Source organism: Conger conger, chromosome 19 (assembly GCF_963514075.1).
Source record: "Conger conger chromosome 19, fConCon1.1, whole genome shotgun sequence".
Lineage (NCBI taxonomy): Eukaryota > Metazoa > Chordata > Actinopteri > Anguilliformes > Congridae > Conger > Conger conger.
This window is the reverse complement of record NC_083778.1, coordinates 13,802,760-13,823,212: the sequence shown is the minus strand read 5'-3', so window position 1 is coordinate 13,823,212 and position 20,453 is coordinate 13,802,760. Positions and strand designations below refer to the sequence as shown.

The following is a 20,453-nucleotide window of genomic DNA, read 5'->3' as shown; positions in this document are numbered from 1 at the left end:
ATCTTTGTTGTACAGGTAGCAGTTGAAATTGTACTTCCCTCTAGGGTCTTTCAGCGAACTTATCCCTGGTTATGGGTATGCACTTTGTTGTACGTCGCTCTGGATAAGAGCGTCTGCCAAATGGCAATAATGTAATGTAATGTAATGCTGGGATAGGCTCCAGCCCCCCTGCGACCCTGATCAGGATAAGCGGGTTCAGATAATGGATGGATGGATGGATAAACAAACAACAAATCAAAAGTGACCAAACTTAACTATCCAAAGACTGCTTACCTAGCCAACCAAAAATACCGAAACACAACGTAAATCGCAAAGACAACAATTAAGGTTCACAGGGAGGTAGGGAGGGACGGGGAGAGGTGCTGCTTGAAGAGGTGCGTCTTCAGTTTGCTCTTGAAGGTGGGGAGAGATTCTACAGTTCTGACCTCAACGGGGAGTTCGTTCCACCACCGTGGAGCCAGAACAGACAGTAGTCATGAGCGTGAGGTGGAGGTTCCGGAGAACCGTCGGCCTGTGGAGGCTGAACGAAGAGGTCTGGCAGGGGTGTAGGGTTTGATGATTTTTTGTAGGTAAGCTGGGGAAGACCCCTTAACTACTTGGAAGGCGAGCACCAATGTTTTGAATTTGATGCAAGCAGAGACTGCAAGCGGGCTCCACCAGCAGGTGTTCAACTGTGAGTGCAGGGTGCTCTACCAGCGTCTCCAGCAAAGACCGTTAAAAAGGAAAGCTTAGTCACAGCCACAGTCTCTGCTCCCATCCTCACGTGCCCGAGGACACGAAGGAGGAGGGGAAAGTAATGTAACACACCCCTGGTTTGTTTGCCGAAATCGGCGTACCCGGTAGAATTTGACCTCGTTCTTTCACAATTCGTTGCGGTCCTCGTTCGCCGTAGGTAGAACCGAGTAACTGCGGTTGTTTAGAGTAATTCCAGCCGAATTGCAAAATCCTTCCGTCGGAAAACGGTACCTTATTTCGCTTTGTTATGTTGAAGCTGACTCTGGGAGAATGAAAAATCTCGACGGGCCTTATTTTGATGAGGCAGCCGTTTGTTTTGTTTTTTTTTAGCTTTTAGGGGCTGGAGGTGTTTACCCGCTTCATTGGCCATTTCCGCTACGCGTGTTGTTTAATTTACTTTTTCCTTATTTCCTGTTCAGGGGGTAGATAGCAGGAAGCAGGATCACTGAGTTGGATAAGTTCACCGAGTACAACCTGGAACGGCTGTTTTTAAGCCTACTCCAGTCCATGTTTCATTTTTGGAAGGGTTCTTATTTTACTCTGTGAATTATTCCATCTAACTCAGTAATCCTGCTTCGTGATATACCCCCCTGGTGTTATTTCATATAATACTGTTTACAGACACCGGAGATGGTCATTATTGTATTAACCCCATACAGTTTATTAAGTCTCAAAGGTTACAGGAAGATTACTGAAATAAATGTTTTTGTATATAGTTAATATTGGCATTTTTTTTCGTCTTTTGTAATTATAAAGGTTGGAGGTGAGTATGGGTGTGTGTGTGAAGAGGTGTGCCTGCGTGTGTGTGTGCGTGTGTGTGTGTGTGTGTGTGTGTGTGTGTGTGCGTGTGTGTGTGTGTGTGTGTGTGTGTGTGTGCGCGGTTTGGTGCTCCACCCAGGTACATGGCCACCAGTCGCCACTGCAACTGGTCACAATGAGGTTGAGGAAACGTGGTCTTTTACATTTATTTTAAAGTTCTCTGGTACACTACCCTTACAATAGTCTGGGCCCATTTCGATTGGGCAGTGGTCACCAACCCTGTTCCTGGAGATCTCCTGTCTTGTAGGTTTTCACTCCAACCCTAACAAAGCACACCTCATTCAACAGCTAGAGCAGGGCTGCCCACCCCATTCCTGGAGATCTACTGTCCTGTAGGTTTTCACTCCAACCCTAACAAAGCACACCTCATTGAACAGCTTCAGATCTCATTGAGCTGCTTATTTTGCCAAATTAGGGTTGAAGTGAAAACCGCCAGGACAGTAGATCTCCAGGAACAGGGTTGGTGATCCCTGCTATTGGGTATCAATGGGAATGATGCTGGGTCGAGGAGCAGAGTCACCCTTGAGTGACCCAGCCTGTTCCAAGAACGCTACTTCCAAGAGCAGATTTACGGAAATTGACCCTGGTTCTTTTTCTTCCCCCAAGTTGCATCTTTGCTATCAGATTCAGGGCTGGGTTTACACACACAGATTAAGTTTATTCCTGGAGTAAATAAAGTTTTTTTTTAAAGGAGAATCTCCATTCACATTTGAATGTATTCTAGGACGAGGCTTAATATGTGTTTGTGATACTGGCCCTCAGTGTTTCGTTTTATGCCGTTTTAAAGGTTATCTTAACCTTCACTATTTTCAGGAATCAGTTCTATAAACTAGTAAGGACGTTATCACTTAACTATTTTCAGTGTTCCCATTGCTGAGAAAAATAAAATAAAAAAGAGAGACCTGCTCATTTTTAATTAATTAATGTAAGTGGTAGACATGGTATGGGCCAATTCCAATGAAATTATAATTCGTAGGACATTTCCAAGTTCAAATCTCATAAAGATGGAATTTATCAATAATTGGATTTACAAGAATGGTTTTGTAAACGGTCTTTGTACAGTACTTGGAAATGAAGGGAAACTTAGACATTTTAAATTGGAACTAAATAGAGTGGAGCCCAACCCGATTTGTAGAAGTCACTTTGTCAAAGAAAATAAGATGATTAAATTAAGGGGATTTAAATTGAAGGAATTGATGTGTGGACGGTATTAAATAGAAACTTTTTGTTGTTGATTTTACGGAAAATTAGAATTGAGAGCAGGTGAATGGACTTGATTTTATAGAATATTCCTGGAAAAATAGTTTGACCGATATCATTTAAAAGGAGAGGAAATTGAATCAGAATTGGCTGGTGTGTTTTTTTCTCTTTTTTTTCTTTTCCTTTCTTGACTTGCTTTGGCATTTTTATTTTATTCTTTATGGCGTGTTTAAGATTAGAATTTTTCATGCTTTTACAACTGTGAGGGAGGGAAAGAGAGAGGGGGAGAGAGGAAGGGTGGGAGAGGGAGAGGAGGGGGAGGGGGAGGGGGAGGGGGAGGGAGAGGGAGAGGGAGAGGGGGAGGGAGAGGGAGGGAGAGATAGATAGAGAGAGATGGAGAGATAGAGATGGTGGGAGAGAGGGAGGGAGGGAGAGGGAGAGGGAGAGATAGAGGGAAGGAGGGAGAGAGAGAGAGAGGGAGGGAGGGAAAGGGAGGGAGAGAGGTTGGGAGAGGGAGGGAGAGAGAGAGAGGGAGAGATAAAGAGAGAGAGGGATGGAGGGTGGGAATGGGAGAGAGAGAGAGAGAGGGGGAGAGAGAGGGAGGGAGAGGGAGAGAGAAAGAGAGAGAGAGGGTAGGAGTGGGAGAGAGAGAGGGAGAGATAGATAGAGAGAGAGAGGGGGATGGAGGGTGGTATGGGAGAGAGAGAGAGAGAGAGGGAAGGAGGGAAGGAGGGAGGGAGAGGGAAGGAGAGGCTGCTATGGCAATGAGACGGGTCAGGAAACAGCCGTTCTGAGGGCAGCCATTGTTCAGCTCGTTCCTCCTGGCAGTGAGAGGGGCCTGTGGCCCGGGGGGGCCGCCGCTGGAGCCTCACGCTCACAGCTGTTCCAGCACACACAACCTGGGCCAGTCAGCCTCTGCTGGAGAAACGTCCCACCGAGAATCAAGAGAAATGATGAGCCCCGGACCTGAAAAACTGGCCAAATGGCCAAATTGTGATTTTTCGACTGAAATGAAATGAAATGGGCCAAATATGATGAAACCAATAACATTTGAGCAAGAAAATGTACACACATTTTTTTTTAATGTCTCACCTGAAATTGAAAATGTAGAAGCCCCGACCTTCACTCTCTACTCTGATGCTTCTGCAATTTTACAAAGTGTGGAAAAATACAATGTCAATCCTTGTAGAGATGCACTGTTCACACAGTTGCAATGCCCTTCACACAAGACTATTTTAATGTCTTTTTTTGACATTATATGCATGATTATGCTGCAGCTGCTCCTGATGTGATGGTTTTAACAGAAAAGGGACATTCTGCAGGCCTGCAGCGGGCTTCCAGCAAACGGAGGAGATCAGGTCACATTTCGGCGTGACAATTCCCAGGCTTCGAATGTTTCCCTTGCGCTGGTTTTGGTTCTAAGGGATGTCACACGACGCTGTTCCCGAGTCGCCTTCCAAGTTCACGGGCTCGTGGCACGTCTCGACTCTCAAACATCTGCGCGTCCCGTTTAAGGAATTTGTGGTAATCCCATTAATTTCTCAAGGTCACTTCTTTTTTTTGGTTGTTGTTCTTATCAGTGGTGCTATCTGCCGTTTACTCTCTAATCCCACCCTGGGCGAGTCTGAGCGAAACGACATTATGAAAGGACAATATTATCGCACACGACCTGGGAGGGTACCCTAAAGTCTGGGCTGACTGCTCCTCTCTCTCTCTCACTCCCTCACCCGTATGGGCCCTGAAGGACAACAAACACGGGGGCTGACGGGACGATCGAGTGACTCAGGCCGAGGGGTCCTTTAAACCCCGCCCCGTTGTTGTCTTTTCTCTCTCTCTCTCACCCACCGTACGCGTGAATTGTGTATTTAGCCAGTGTGGGAGACAACCCCCCCCCCCCCCCCCCCATGAAGCGAACGCGTGCCACTCGTACACACTAAGGGGAAATGGCTGCTCTCCACGATGAAAACACAGCGTGGACCAGCTGAGAGGTTCTCAAACGGACCACCGCGATGATGGACGCGCAGTGACCTGCGGATGGCCGCTACGCTGCGCAGGCGAGCAGAAGAGCCCTGTTATCGCACGTCCAGCGCGCTGTTATTGCAGCTTGGCTTAAGATATTAGATATTAGATAGCGCGGACCGGGCCGAGGAGCGGCCCGCCAGCTCCGGGAGCGGGACGGCCACCCAGGCGGACCCTTATGTCCTGTCAAAACACGGGACGCCGGGCGCGGCGGTCAGCGCCTCACGCCCAGTAAGGGGGGGGGAGCGGGGAGGTGTATTTTGGCTGAAATCGAGCCGTGAAACTGTTTTTTTTTTTTTTTTTTTTTGGTTCTGCCGGTGAGGTCTTGCCGTATTTTATTATATGTTTTTGCTATTGTAAGTTATTTATGTTCCTAAAATTGATAGGACGTTACTGGTGAACGGGAGGTGAATTTCCCCTGCCTGCTTGGATGAGTCAGTGAATGAACGAAGACCACCATCATCACTTTACAATAAGGTTCCAGGAATTGGAATGAGCTAATGTCGCTGTTAACTAACTACTATTGAGAAATTAATCCGTACTTTAATCCTTAGCCACAATAAGATCTGCACAGCCGTTGGGCCCTTGAGCAAGGCCCTTAACCCTGCATTGCTCCAGGGGAGGATTGTCTCCTGCTTCAGTCTAATCAACTGTACGTCGCACTGGATAAGAGCGTCTGCCAAATGCCATTTATGTAATGTAATCTCTGTCAATGTATTTGTACAGGGTTGTGTATATACCAGCATCTACAGTTCTATGTGTTTACATGGGCATACACTTCCTGCAGATTCTGCACAGTGATCAGTATTTATTATTTATTTTATTTGCACAGAATCTAAAATTTAAGAACAGCAAACAAAGGAAGGGAAGGAGTGTGCAGGGAAAATTGAAAACAAAACCCTGAAGGGCTTGAACAAGGTACTTTCCCTGAAAGAAATGAACTTGTATAGCAATTGTCACATGCATAACGACAGAAGAAAACTAACATATATATAGGAAATCTGCAGTCAGTTTCATGTTTCATGAATGTATGAAGAATCCATGTGCTTTTAATCAAAAAGTAATCAAAGTATTTGTAAAAATGTATTTATACGGAACAATAGGTGGAGAGGACCAGACTGAGGATGGCCATGACTATTCGGGGGGAGCTCTGCGGCCTGCCGGTCCATCTGTCGGCAGGCGCTCCCTTCCAGATCTCTGCATCGCCGCTTTTGTGTCACGGTTAAGCCTTACTGGAAATCGGGCTGAGCAAATTGCTGCCAGGTACTCCTCCAGATGGGCGCGATGGCTATCTGAGCCGCGGCCGCGCCGACGGGCTCCGCCGGCAGGACGTGGGCCGCGATTAAGCCCGCTTTTGTTAGCGGAGCTGGGCAGAGAGAGCGGCCTACAGTTCAGTGGCAGCGCCGCTGAACCCCGGGTGAGATGGGAGTGTGAACACACACGGTTAACCGCATCGCCTGCATCGTCTGCAGTTAAAGCGCGTCTTGTTCGTTTCATTTCAAATCCATTGTGGTGGAGTGTAGAGCCAAAAAGAGGAGAATTGTGTCGATGTCCCAATATTTATGGACCTGACTGTATGTCCTGCCTCTGCATGACAAAGCAAAAAGGATTACAAAATCCTCTTCACATGGTCATTAGCTCAGGCGGTAAGAGCAGTCGCCTGGCGGTCGGAGGGGTTGCCGCCCTGGGTGTGTCGTGGTGTCCCTGAGCAAGACGCCTAACCCCCGAATGCTCCTGACCAGCTGGTCGGTGTGTGTGAGTGTGTGTGTGATTTGGTGAATGAGAAGCATCAATTATAACGGCGCTATATAAATGGCAGCCATTTAACCTGAAATAGCAGTCACTGAAATGTAGCTTCACAAGGTCCCTGGAGAGAGGAGGTACTGAACGCGGTGCTGATTTCAACTCATTTCAGTTAAAGTGATTGACTGAAACTCACTTTGAGGGACAGCTGCCTGATCCCAGAGGGGAAGGTGCGGTAGGAGAAATAAAAACTTCCCTCGATAGGGCTGAGACTTTACCGGCTGTGTGATTTTCACTTGATAAGGGTGAACTGTCAGCCATAGATGACGAGTGCAAGTGCGTGTGTGACTGGGAGGAAGAGGCACCGAGTGGAAGAAGCAGCCGTAGCCATTTCTGTGGCAGCCTAACTTCTGGGGGCCTAACTTATTTCGGTGATTGAAATGCAGGTGATTCCATATTTCATACAGGAATTTTTGCCTTTCCATGCATTTACCTAATGGCAACTGGAGTAAGATTCTGGTTGGGTTCGGCATGCCAGAACCTCATTCGCCTCCCCAGATTTGAATGTCTGAAATGTTATTAATTTCCTAATTTCAAGGACTCGGGAGGGGGCAGATGCAGGAGGGGGGGCAGATGAAACTCTCATTGCGCCCCCTCGTCAATCCCTCTCTGCTCCTGTTTCCAGTTCAGTTAATTAAACAGTTTAGCTGAATGTGCCCTGCAATGAAAACCCAATGCCATTCATCTACACGGGGATACACGTACGACAAAGGGGGCCGGTAATAAACCCCTTTCATGCCCCCGCACTGTTCCTGAAAGACTTTTAAACCCCGCATAATAAGGTGTCAGCGGCTTTTAATTAAAAGCGTAATGGCGGGATTAATACCTTTTTTGTTGTTGGGGTCGGCGAGCTTCAGGGCTGCTCGATGAGCCGGTTTCGCACTACGTGAAATAAAAGAGGCCGTTTGTGTCGAGTGGGACGGGGAGCAGGACTCACAGGGAGGCCGGTCTTCCCCCTTTCTGTTTTGTTGCAGACTGTACACTCCAGACACGTAAAAAAAGCGGAGGCGATAGCTTCGGCCCTTCTTGTGTTTACAGACATCAATTAAGTCGGGTAAGCCTGGTCCCGTCAGCTTGTTTTCTGCAGTTTTTTGGTGGTGGGGGTGGGTCTGACGGGGGTGCAGGGGGCTTGGGGGGGCTGGTGGTGGGGGGGTTGGTGGGGGTGCGTGGGGGTCTGACGGGGGTGTGGGGGTTTGCAGGTGCAGAGCACAGCTGTGTCCATGCCGGAGCCAAGGGGATGACTCACTGCCGCACTCTGCTCCACTAGCCAATCGCAGCAGACAGGGGTCGTTACGGGAACGGCATGCCGTTTGATCTGGATCTTGCGTTTTTTGTTTTTGTGTATTTTTTTTTCTTTTATTTCCTAAAAGCAGCAGTTCTGAAAGCTGTGGAGTAAAACATGGGGGGGAAGAGATGTTTGTGTGTTTCACTTCATCGCTGCTGAGTTCCCCTCGCTCAGCCCTGCTTTCAGTACCGCTGTTAGTGTCAGAGACGCCCTGATGAAGTGCAGCACACTGTGTGTATGTGTGTGTGTGTGTGTGTGTGTGTCTGTGTGTGTGTGTCTGTGTCTGAGCATGTGTGAGTGTTTGTGCATGTGAGCACGTGTAGGTGTGTGTGTGTGCGTGCCTGTGTGTGTGTGTGTGTGTGTATGTGTGTCTGTGTGTGTGTGTTTCTTTGTGTGTGTGCGTGCTGCAAGCGTGTGTGTGTCTGTGTGTGTGTGTGCTTGTGCATGTGCGCACGTGTAGGTATGTGGGTGCATGCCTGTGTGTGTGTGTCTGTGGGTGTGTGTGTGTGTGTGTGTGTGCGCGTGCTGCATGCGTGTGTGTCTGTGTGTGTGTGTGTGTTTGTGCGTGTTTGTGCATGTGTGCACGTGTGCACGTGTAGGTGTGTGTGTGTGTGTGTCTGTGTGTGTGCGTGCATGCCTGCATGCGTGTGTGTGTATCTGTGTGCGCGTGTGCCTGTGTGTGTGTGTGTGTGTGTGTTTGTGCATGTGTTTGTGTTTGTGTGTGTGTGTGTGTTTGTGTGTGTGTGTGTGTGTGTTTGTGTGTGTGTGTGTGTGGTTGTGTTTGTGTGTGTGTGTGTGTTTGTGCGTGTGTTTGTGTTTGTGTTTGTGTGTGTGTGTGTGTGTGTGTGTGTGTGTGTGTGTGTGTGTGTGTGTGTGTGTGCGTGCGTGCGTGCGTGCGTGCGTGCGTGTGTGTTTACATGTGTGAGGTAGCGCGCATCAGGACGGTCCCATCACCGCACACGTAGAGCCCAGGTCCCACAGCACAGCGTTAGCGGGTCGCGTCGAGTGGCCGATTCTTCTCTCCCACGTCGCCCGATTGTTAGCCGTCGGATTTGCAAAGGAGGATTAAATCCCTCTTTCTTCTCTCAAAGGACTTTTTAAGTGTCTCTCCTTACATCGCACCCCCTCCCTTTGTCTCTATTGAGGGTGCTGGGGGGGGGGGGGGGGCACAGCTCCCAGCAGACACTTACTGTAAGCTAAGTGTGGTCTCAATGTGTCAGAATCGGCTCATGTTTCACCCCGTGTAATGGCTGAGGCGACCGCGGTAAACACACTGTTAATGCTGGTATTTATTTTCCGCACTTCACAGACTTCCCTATATTCACCGGGCATGAATAGTTAATTGGAATCCGTCGGAATGCACTCTAACGGACCCCCGGGTTTGGGATGACAGCCGAGGTGCGTGCATCCAGTGAAGTCCGATTGGAGCGTTTCTTAAATCTGCTGCAATTAAGTTTTTAGTTTGAAGGACCTGGGAAAGCACCCCGACGCATTAGCTTTTTTTTTTGGCGGTTGTCGCAGCATTTCCAGTAATATACACATTACTGCGACTTTACGAGCTGGAATTCCCATAAACATTTATCGTTTGACTGACACGTTTAAAGCAGGCTTTGTGTGCGTGCTGCACAAGTTTGGAACACCTTTCCTGTTTTTTATGATATTTTCTTCTTGAGCGTGGCAGTGTAAGCCATCCAACATACCGGCACAAAGCACTGCTCAAACCATCTCCGCATTCACTATTTATTTACCGTGTAGCAGTGTTGTAGTCGAGACCAAGACAAGACCAAGATGCTTTACGGTCAAGACCAAGATGAAGATGGCTCACACTTTCCAATGGTAACTGTAACACCAGGCCATCCTGGTCATCATTTTATTCTATTTAGGGACGGCCTGTAGTGTAGTGGTTAAGGTAAATGACTGGGACCTGCAAGGTTGGCGGTTCGATCCCCGGTGTTGCCACAATAAGATCCACACAGCCGTTGGACCCTTGAGCAAGGCCCTTAACCCTGTATTGCTCCAGGGGAGGATTGTCTCCTGCTTAGTCTAATCAACTGTACATCGCTCTGGATAAGCCATTAATGCCGTTAATGTAATGTCATTTAAATGTATTAATCATAAAATAATGTTTGGCCTTGAGGTCAAGACCAAGACTCAATGGCTCCAAGAAATTATATTACTGGCATTTGGCAGATGCTCTTATCCAGAGCGACGTACAGTTGATTATACTAAGCAGGAGACAATCCTCCCCTGGAGCAATGCAGGGTTAAGGGCCTTGCTCTGTGTGGATCTTATTGTGGCTACACCGGGGGAATCGAACCACCGACCTTGCGGGTCCCAGTCATGCACCTTAACCACTACGCTACAGGCCGCCCCAACCCAGGCCTCGGTGGTCTCGAGGCTTACAACTCTGTCTCACAAGCGTGCCTCTTGGTTACCGTGACTACAGTCGGCTGCGAGTCTCCTCCTTCACGCGGCCAGCGCTTACTTCATGATGCTGCTAATACTGCTCATGTGATACTTTATAAATATCAGACAGAAGCCGTTCAACGGACGGATCCCTGCTGCCACCACACCCATCGCAGTAACAATGCGGGCACAGAGACAAGTCCATTGAGAGCCCCAGGGCGTGCTGAGTTTCGTTTGTTACTCAGCTGATGGGTGAAAACAAGTCGATGACGCAGTTCACCTCGCCTGGTTTCTTGTGTCTGAATCGGTCCCTGATTTCTTTTTTTTAAGGTGAGAACAAAGTGCAGGCACACCCTGCGGCTCTCCCGGACTCTGGGTTGCTGACCCCTGGACTAGTCTCCGGTTTCCTTTGACAAAGGGAGGGAGAACCCCAGGTCCCAGAGTGCTTGTGTAGAGTCGCACGGTGTTTAATCAGGAACCGGACCCAGTACAGAGCAGACGGTCTCGTCCTCTTTCGCCCTGGACGTGCTGAGCCCATCCGGAGCTCTCAGACTGAGACGACGGGCAAATGTTGGCCAATCGGGTTGGGAATGGGCCATCATAAAGTGGACATTCTCTTGGATGGGTCTGGGCAGCCAGACTGTCCCATTCCCATCTCTGTCCCCCCACATTCCCATCTCTGTCCCCTCCCCATTCCCATCGCTGTCCGGGCCTGGGAATGCCGGGGTGAAGCGTCTCCACCGCTCTGGCCACATGTAGGGGGGAAGGTTGGGGGGGTGGTGGAGGAAAAGCCGTTTTTTTTTTTGTTTTGTTTCTGTAACAAGACGTTAATTTGCACTCAATTCAGGCTTACAAATGTTATATTTGTCCCCGTCCCGGCACACTAACCCCCCCCCCCCCCCCCCCCCCACACGGGCACTACGTGGTGAACCGTGCCCCGCTGGTGTCAGGGGCCGGCGGTGAAAAGAGAGAGAGCTCCTCGCCGCCGGGGCCACTCCGGCCCTTTGTCTCCCACACACAAAGACGCAGTCAGATCAGATGATGTCACGGGGGCCGTTTCTCATGGGAGTAAACTTTTTGCATAGTAAAACAACAACAAAAACAGCTTTGTTGTGCATTGTGTCCATATATCCAGAGGACTGAAAAGCTGCGGTGTTTTTTTCTTTTTTTTTTCCCTTCTTCACCCGGGCCTTCAACCTGACACTGTCTCCTCTTTGTTAACGAGCCGGGGAGAGGGGCCGCAGTGTACAGGCACAGCGTCAGAGCCAGGGGCTTCCGCGTTTCGCAGAAGAGAGCTGGTGGGGTCAGCGCAGCGAGAAAGAAAGGAGTCGGCGTAGCTCCAGGCGTTTTGACAACTTGTGTGCTGTATGTTCTGCCTGAATTATACGAGGAAAAATGTTTGATTCCATGGAGAAGGAAACGCACATAGGCAAATCTGAGTCAACGCTGGGACTTTGATTCAAAATAGTACCATGGTTGTCCAAACTGAGTCAGGCCAGATAAAATTCTCTCGTGCAGGAAAGGAGCCTGGTATCTAATCAATGTGGTCTACTGAGGAATATGTTGAGAGATAAGTGCTATGTCCAATGTATTGTTCAACTGGTTTCAACACTCCTCTATAAACCATGAACAATATCTAACAGATAAAACTGTTCTAGACAAATAGTGATTGGTCTCTTAAAAATCTGGAGTAGATTTTATTTTATTTTTTTTGTCATCTGCTTGTGTTGCACACTATTATCTGGGCAAACTGTCCCCATAATTTTTTCAGTTGCTCAGCGTTTTTCCTTCAATGGGGGGGTCAGACAATTGGATGAATTAGACACACGAGACATGCGTGGTTGCAGGTGCACCTGGCGAGTGACGTCCTCATCTGAGAATAAGAGGAGAGAACAGCCTTCTTTTTCTTTCTTCAGAGACTCGAGTAGCTCCTGGGGGAAATTGCATGACTTCATCGCTTGAAAAGGGTGCGCGGTTTGTGATGCTATCTATTGTAAAGGCTGTGTTGACAGGTTCTCCTCGCCCGGTGGAAAAGTGAAATAAAATGGTCTGGTTAAGCTTTGGTCCTCAGAGAGGAAGCAGCTAAATGAAATACAAGCCAACTCAAGATAATGAATTTGTGGGCACTGTCTACCTCCCCGTTCAACCTACCCCTTCAAGTGCGAAGCTCTTGTAAAACAGTGAAGGAATGCTAATTGAGTTCCAGCACCGCGGAGAGACCGCAGGCACCATTAGGAAACTCTGACAGATATTTGATGATAATTTCACGGTTTACAGTGAAAAAGGGACAACTATGAAATCCAAGAAAAACAGGAGCCACCACTGTGTGCAGCTGAGAGAGAGAGAGAGAGAGAGAAAGAGAGGGGGAAGGGAGGGAGGGATGTATAGGTCTAATTCCTCTAACTGTTTGCCTTTGGCTAAATCCATCAGGTAAACTATTCTGCCATCTTTAAGGATTAATCAGAAACACAGTGGCAAGCATGAAGGGATAAACAGCGGAAATCATTTTGGCCTAAACCGCCTTGGACTGATCCGATCGAAACTTGGCTCTTACAGCTGGGCTCTGAACGCTTTTTTAACAGACAGCTCCGCTCCAAAGTGTTTTTCCCGCCGTAGGTGAACACTGAAGAGCTTGTCTCCGATGGCGATAGAACGCCGCGCCCGACATACTGTGGTTCCAGATTGAGTTTCACTCTCGTTTTTTTCCGGAGGTTGTTTGGGAGTTGTGAAAGAAAGTGGCTTAATCACAGCTATTAATACAAAGAACATTTAAGCCTGCGAAAACAACGACTTGTTTGGGAGGGGCGAACAAACGGCCCTGATACCAGAAACTTTGAAAATAAGTATGTCATCCATGACTAAACCCTGAAGGAATTTGCCAGTGATTCATAATGAGTAGATATTGCTTTTCTGGACAACTACTGTCACAATTGCAGTGATGGTATTTATGTGCCTCGTGTATTCTGTAAACATAACATTATTTTGCAATGCAATGTTGGGCCCTAATTTTTTTGGTTAAGTTGGATTTTGGGGAAATGTTTTATCCCCACTGACCTGCAATGCCTTACCTCACTTATTTTTGCTGTCATCAGGAACGGGATTTGTTTTGGCATGCTTACTTTACTTTAAGCAAAATGCTGCTTCCCACCGTTTTCCACACCCAGATGTTATACGTGGTCACACGTCCTGTGAAAGTGATAATGCAGTTTTAACTCGCATTAGCAAAATTCAAGAAAGATGCCTTGAACGAGGAGCTTTTTTCCAAAGTGAATTACTGCAGCTAAGAAACCGTTTCTCCTTCAGAAATGGATCTGGTGCTACATAATGCATTTAAAGACCTCAGGGTGATGTCATACGGAGAAATGGTTTACACATTGAAAATCCATCTTGACCGTAAAATATATATGCAGTATGTTTTCACTTATGGAATCTGACAGGTCCGGGGCGGAGGGAGAGGGAAAATGGGCGGAAAGCTTGGCAGGTACAGCCTCTGCGCTCGTGGCAAAAGAATCAAGAACAACGGTGAGAAGTAGAAGCTGGAGCAATGTCATTTATCGTTTTAACCCCTTCCTGTCTCTCCTGGCGTTTTGCTGCCGCGTTATACCGCGGCGACCGGCCCCTCTGTCCGCACACGCGACGCGATCAGACGTCTGTGTCTTTCCATCAACACCTCCAGGTATCTCCCGGTGCAGTAATCCCAGTGTGGTGGTTTTTAAAAAAAAATATGAGTTTTAAAAGGTTTTGAACTGATCCCCCTCAAGAGTGTGTGGCAGAGAGGAGATCATTTTCACAGTCTTGAGCTTGCTGATCGCTCTTCCAGGTCTGGGGCGAGGCGATGCACTCGGAGAGGGAGGATCGAGAAACTTCGGCAAACAGATTGTCACGGTTTCTCGTGTGCAGCAATGGAAGGGGGTTTTTGCTCTGCGGTTTCACGGAAACTTTGCTGCTTGGGGGCTTCTTTTTTTGTTGCTTCACCCAGAGTCCAGCTGTGCTCCTGGAAGGGAGGGAGGGAGGGGAGGGGAGGGTGGGGGGGGGTGGTGGTAGGAGGATGGGGGTTGGGCAGTGGGTGAAGGTTCTTCGTTTGTTTATGAGGGTTTTAATCTTTGTGAAAAGTGGGCCCTGCGTGCTCAAGATTGATGCCACATGGATTTTGTTGGGCAGATGGAAGTTATTACTCAACACTGGTGATTGCAGGTCATGTACACAACTCATTATTGCATGACTTGTCAAAGGCAGAGTCCTCATCGATCGACAGTATGATAAATATATCCTGGAAAATAACTGACTTAATCCCCACGGGGGCTTTATTTATTAAATTTGAACACTTGGGAAACATAAATTGAGGGTCCATCTTGTGCAGCTCCGTCTAAATTAGACTTGCATATTTTCCCTCCCGAGGAAGGGGTTTTGAGTCCAACTGGTTTTCTTTGCGCTCGAAACATTGCAGCGTGTTTTTACATCTCAATTGGACGAAAGTTGAGTTTGCGTCACGTTGATCGCATTAAGAACCGATTGTTCACTTTCGATTTGAGTTTCAGTCGGTTGTGGCTGTGTAAAGATAAAAAAAAAAGTGTCGAAAAATAGTTGAGAAAAAAGGGGGAAGCAGTCCCAGTGCTCAAGAGCTACAGCTCAGCCCTCAGCCTCTCCCGCATGCTGTTGTAATGCACCCACACTCAGCGCTCCCTCCTGCGTGAAATATAGCGCAGAATAAGTAGCCAGTGGAGGACGGACCCTCTCTCTCTGGACTGGTAACTCATGACCGTTAAACGTGGTGTGTGAACCTTGTCAGTCTACCGGGGACAGGAGAAGCCTGCCAGTGGTCCCAACGCCATGATTCCCCCACCCGGTGGGGGTGTCCGCATACCCCTCTACGGCTTAATATTCGGGGGAGAAGGGGTCGCGTGTGCTGGGAACGGCCTTCCGTGCCTTCCCCCCGTACAGAGGGAACATGTGCAGTCCTCTCAGCGGGGCAGAGAAGGCCTGAAATGATCTGAAAACGTGCCGGATTTTTCCTCACCGTCCAGAATGTGCTCGGATTCACTGCTGTTCATCCAAAGTCTTCAAGTGCCTGGTCTGAAGTTCTGCTTCTTACCCTAAAAGCTGTGGCTTCGTAGTTATTTTATGGGGGATTTCACTTTAAAATGAACTTTTACTTTTAATCCGCTGTCCTCCTGATTTAAATGAACTCTCAGACCACTGTGCAGAGATTTAGCCCCAAACTGCTTCACTGAAGACTACAATGTAGGCTTCCACATGCTTCAATGAACTGCTTCATACGGCGCGTTGTCCGACCACCTCAGACAGTGTTGCTGTTCATACCTTTTCTGAGGTAACTACATTCAAAAGTGGGGCAAGAAGCTATCTGTCTTCAAAGCTATCCATAAATTCTAAATACCCACAACTGTAGTTCTTCAAAAATGAGAAGGGGTATTTCTGATGTATAGATCTACCAAAATGTGCAGTTTTCGCCGCCGATATCTCTAACTAGATTGTTTTGGTCAGCCACACCGAGAGAATTAATCAGTTACACCTTCATCTGTTAAATGGGCAAATTGTTGTTCTCAATTTCTTTTTTTTTGTGTATTTCAGCTTCTTATTTGAAACTCATGCTTCCAGTAAAAATCAGAGTGTAATGTTGTCTTGAACCTCATGCTTACGCTGTATGTTCGGAGTGCAGCAACTATACCCCGTATGTATGTGTAAACCTCCATTTTGGGAATTGACAGGAGATGGATGACTTCACCAGAGTGTCTTATTGTCCTTTCATCCATTTTACTGATGCAGCCTCCTCCTGCAAAGCAAACACATTGTGACCGTTTCCTCTTTCCTTTAAGGAAATATCAAATTACTGCCGAATGAAGCTTTTCGTGGATGTTCGTGTGCGTAATGACTGGTGGAATCCCATCACGGGAGTAGTTGGCAGTGAAAGGTGTTGTGAACGAGACTTGGAATTGGAGGCACACAGTGCAGTGGTAAATTTGAACAACAGATGTCTGGGTTAAAGTGACTTATGAGAGCAACTTGTCAAGTTCAAAGCATTTAAAAAAAACAGAAAATAGTTATTTATAGTTTTGCTTTTGCGATGCATGTAAATGTACTTCTCCTAGTCCATTGACCTCATGGGACTCCAATCCAAAGCTAAAAGTGGCATTTGTAAATGTACTGGTGAAATCATTTAAATGTCTGGTGAAGTGTACTTTATACATGGTGCCGTACAAATGGACAACTGTAATGCAATGCTTGTAACAGATTAAAACCGAGGATTAGAAATATGTGTCATTTTCACATAAAACCTTTATGCATACTGATTACATTTCAAATCTGACAACTGGAATGCATGCGATTGTCAATTATAACATTTGACCATTAGAATACTTGCAGTTGTGAAAGTTGCACGTTAATTGCACAACTTTAAGATGTCGAGTGTCGGTGAAAGAATGCCGTGTGGCTCATGGCAAGTGCTTATTAAATGTAAAATTTCAGGTTTGGAATTCCTGCACTTGTAGCAGATAAAACATTGAGGATTTGTGCTGGTGTTTTTTTTTTTTTGACGGAAAAACAGCACTTCTGATAACAGATATCTCTTGTTCCTCTCCAGGGCTCAGAAGGACAGTCAGGCAAAAAGGTGGGCGAATTGCCTTTTTTCAATTCCATGTATGTAGACACTGACTATTGGGTACTGGTACTCCTTAGAGCCATTGTATTAAATAATACAAGTGAAGTCCAATCAGTTATAAGTGAACTATTCCACCTGCTGTGTCTCATCGACCTACGCTTAAATAATTTGTGTTGTATGAATGCAGAGGCCCCATCAATATCTCTGGGACGGCTGCCCCATGGGCCCGCATTAATGGGCTTGCAAACTCCGAGATACGGTTGAAAAAGCGTTGAAAATGTGCAGGCATTCTTCACCCTGTCATTGTGTGCCGTTTAAATTACATCCAGTTGTTTCTCAACACGCTCCCCGCGGTGGAGCAACAAGCTCGGTTATGAACGAGCCGTGCCGTGACGTTTCACAGGCTGACGTGCGGAGTCTCCAGCGGGCAGCCTGGTACAGTGCCCCTCGGAGAGGATAAACAGGGGTTCCAAAAATAGCCGAACGAGTAGCGCGGCGCGTTCGAGGAACAGCTGCGCCCCTCAACCGTCTTCGACAGCGATGGGTAAAAAGAGCTTCAGAATTGTGGGCCTAAGGTTAGGCAGGCTAATGCAAATCCATATTTGTGTAAATGAAACAATGAAAAAAATTTCATTTCTATCCTGCCAAAAGGGCTGAATACTTGCTCCGTCACTCCAGAACACCTGACAACATGCACATAGACAAAGACATCTTTTTTTTCTTGATTTGAATTTTTTTCAAATTTTAGATGTGTAAATCAAGAAATGGACCCTGCTAATGTTGTCCAAAACATTATGGAGCTCACTGTCTGTACATTGAACAAAATACTTTATTCTAACTGTTTGTAGTTGTGGCTGTTGTAGTTGTGGCTGTGGCTTAACCTCACATTGGGAAACATGCCTTTTGAAAAGGTGTGGGGGGAAAAAAAAGAGATAACATGACTGCAGATCCTTTAATCCTGAAACTCAATATCCACCTACACATCCACCGTGTGTCCTTACAGAAGTACGTCCCAGGTGAAGTGAGTCTGCGGTGTTATGCAAGGTCAACAACACACCCTACATTTCAGCATTATGCATCGAATAGCAGGAGTTACACTCGTTCGGCTCGTAAAATGTCACGATTTAAGAGAAAAACCCTTTTTTATGCATTTAATTTATATAATGCACTAATCTATACCCAAGCACAACTACTCTAGGATTACTATGAATTAAAGAGTAAAGGTTTATAGCCCCAGACATCCTTGGCCCATTAATCTCACATTGAAAAGTGAAACTTGCCAGAGGTGTTTCTTTGATTTCAGTTTTGGTTCATACTTTCAAAGTCCCTGTGGGTGAATCTGGCAGGTGTGTGCAAGCATGACAACCCGACAATGGATTAAAGTACTAAATTAGTTTTTTTCGAAATGTCAATTGTTTTATGACTCAAACACTATTCAGCCATGCCCCCCCCCCAGGGTCTCAGAATGAAGACAGTTATTTCTTTCTTTTTTTTTTTTTTATCCAGCCCAGTGGACCCAACTGTGGCGTCGTCTTCCAAACACATTTCACTTGTGCTGCGTGCCCCGAGACAGCCAGGCAACTGGTAGCAGAAAGCACTTAGGAGAGGAAACGCATCAGACCTCAGACGACAAAGTGACAAGCTGCAGACGCCGTCGGCTGCTCTCGTTAAAGACCCCCCCCCCGCTCGTATTTTTGTCCTCAGGCAAACGTCTCGTTTTTTTTAAGACCCTCAGACGGCAGCTCAATTACACTGACAGTGTGTCATCAACCAGACTCGAAAAAACTGACCACTGAGGTCCTCTTTGACTCCCCCCCCCCCCCCCCCCTTGTTATTTGGCTCCCTACATTAGGTGGAGTGTTTTCTTTTCAGCCCTGCTTTTGGCTGTTTTTAGGGGTCAAGGGCTGGCACGGCTAGTTTTGGGGTGGGGGTGGGGGGGGTTGGGATGGGGTGGCTGCAGTTGGGATTAAGGTTGGGGGCTGGGGCGGGGGGGGGGGGGGACGTGTTGCAGTCGGAGCGATTGGGTGCCGGGCAGACAGAAATAAACTCGGTTGTTTTTTGTTTTTTTTTGTCGCGCTTATCTGTCTGGGCTCTTGGCTGTTCCGTGGCGAGCCGCCGGCGGGCCCCCCCGATCCCGCGCTCGCTGCTCCTTCCTGTTTACCCCCGCCGAGGCCCGGCCAACCCAAACGCGCCCGCGCTGGCAGCGCAGATATTAATAAAATTAATAATGTACAATTCAGGACACTTATACAGAACAAATACTTAATCAGTGTGCAGGAGAGGTTTGGAAACCCCAGGGGGCTTATGCTAGAACCTCACCTAAAAAAAAGAAAAAAGTATATATACATTATTTCAATTGAAGTATACAAAGCGAGACATTACACTAGAAGAATAAGTATAAAATGATAGAAATGATAATTCCCTGTGACAGGTTGACAGGTATAGTTGGCTCATCACACTGGAATCAGACCGTGACGGGGGGGGGGGTTAAGCAGACCGTGTGCCCTTTGTGAACGAGCACTCCAAGGATTTACCCCGCCGGGGGCCCGGAGGAGACACTGAGGGTTTGGGGGTGCAGGACTCTCGCTCCGACCCCCTGACGTCTCTGCGGCTCCGAGCCGCACGGTCGGCGCCCTGCCTCTGCACCCGCTTGACCGTCTCTCCCGGGAGACGGAGAGCGCCGCGCCGAGTTGTGAAATTAGCTGAAAAACGAGGCGTGAAATGCGAGCGGAATGGTGCGTGCGTTTGAGAGCGTGACGGCCCCGTCGGACGCTGAATCCCCCCGCGACACGCACGTTAAATCACATGAGATACGGTGTCAGCGGAGCTCTCCATCTCTCTGTCTCTCCCAGAAAATGAATCTTCATGAGTCTATTATAGGTTACTTGTATATTCTGCATTCAGGAGGTAAGAGCGGTCGCCTGGCAGTCGGAGGGTTGCCGGTTCGATCCCACACCCTGGGTGTGTCGAAGTGTCCCTGAGACACCTAAATGCTCCTGACGAGCGGGTTGGTGCCTTGTATGGCAGACAATCGCCGTCGGTGTGTGAGTGTGTGTGAATGGGTGAATGAGCAGCATCAATTTTACAGCACTTTGGATAAAGGCGCGATATAAATGCCAATCATTTGCCATTTACCATAAATATCAATATCTGTTTTACACAGGTAAATATCTGTTTTACACAGGTAAATATCTGTTAAAAACAGACTGGGATGTCCATGCGCAGAGGCCTGCAGCATTGTGGGTAACATGGACTTTGTCTGGAGGACATTCCCTTGCTTGTGGCGACTGACATGACTCAGTAAGTTGCTACACACACAGACCGCACCGTCCCTCCCCCTCTTTCTATCCCTCTCTCCTTCTCTCTCTCTATCCGTCTCTCCCTCCTCTTTCTCTGTCCCCCCCCCCCCCCCCCCCCTCTCTCTCTCTTATCGTCTTTTCAGCGTCTCCACAGTCTGGTGAGCCCATCCGTCTCGTTCTTGCTGCTGGTCTCTCTCTCTCTCTCTCTCTTTCTCCCAGCACCTGCCCAGCAGGGACGCCCACTGCCCCCAGGGAGTTAATCAGCCACTAC

At 47.7% G+C, this 20,453-nt stretch overlaps 1 long non-coding RNA gene across 2 annotated transcripts in view; it reads left to right on the top strand.

The window, feature by feature from the left end:
* The window catches only part of LOC133119361 (uncharacterized), a 30,486-nt gene extending 10,318 nt beyond the window's left edge, over positions 1–20,168 (top strand). The window contains exon 3 of one of the 2 annotated variants that reach the window (XR_009706509.1): positions 20,068–20,168. This is a non-coding gene — a long non-coding RNA (uncharacterized LOC133119361). Of the gene's footprint in view, positions 1–16,865; positions 16,896–20,067 lie in introns of those variants that run through there. The other variant, XR_009706508.1, reaches the window with a different exon arrangement.
* The last annotated feature ends 285 nt before the right edge of the window (positions 20,169–20,453 follow it).